This window comes from Olea europaea, chromosome 14, assembly GCF_002742605.1.
Source record: "Olea europaea var. sylvestris chromosome 14, O_europaea_v1, whole genome shotgun sequence".
In the NCBI taxonomy this organism is placed as follows: domain Eukaryota; kingdom Viridiplantae; phylum Streptophyta; class Magnoliopsida; order Lamiales; family Oleaceae; genus Olea; species Olea europaea.
In genome coordinates, this window is record NC_036250.1 from 8,998,552 (window position 1) to 8,998,892 (window position 341).

A 341-nucleotide genomic window follows, 5' to 3' on the forward strand; every position below is an offset into this window, starting at 1 on the left:
CAGGCGGCGGTGGGTCAGCTGTTTCCTTGCACTCATGGCCCTCCTTTTCTGAATTCTTTGCCGCTGGGGCCACTTTGTGAAAAAGGTATTCGCACTTGGCCCAAATCTGACGTAGCTTTTCGTAGGTGGCATGCTCGTCTTGTGGGTCATGGTCCTACTAAGGCACTTTTTGATAGCGCTAGGATTTCTGATTTGTTGGAAATCTCTATTCGCCCCCCTACTTTTGATTCAGCGCTCTTTCCGATTGCTTTGAGCTTTTGGTCCTCTGAGTATAACACCTTTATTTTTCCTCTTGGCCCCATGTCTATTACGTTAAGGGATGTTGGGGCCCTGGTAAATTT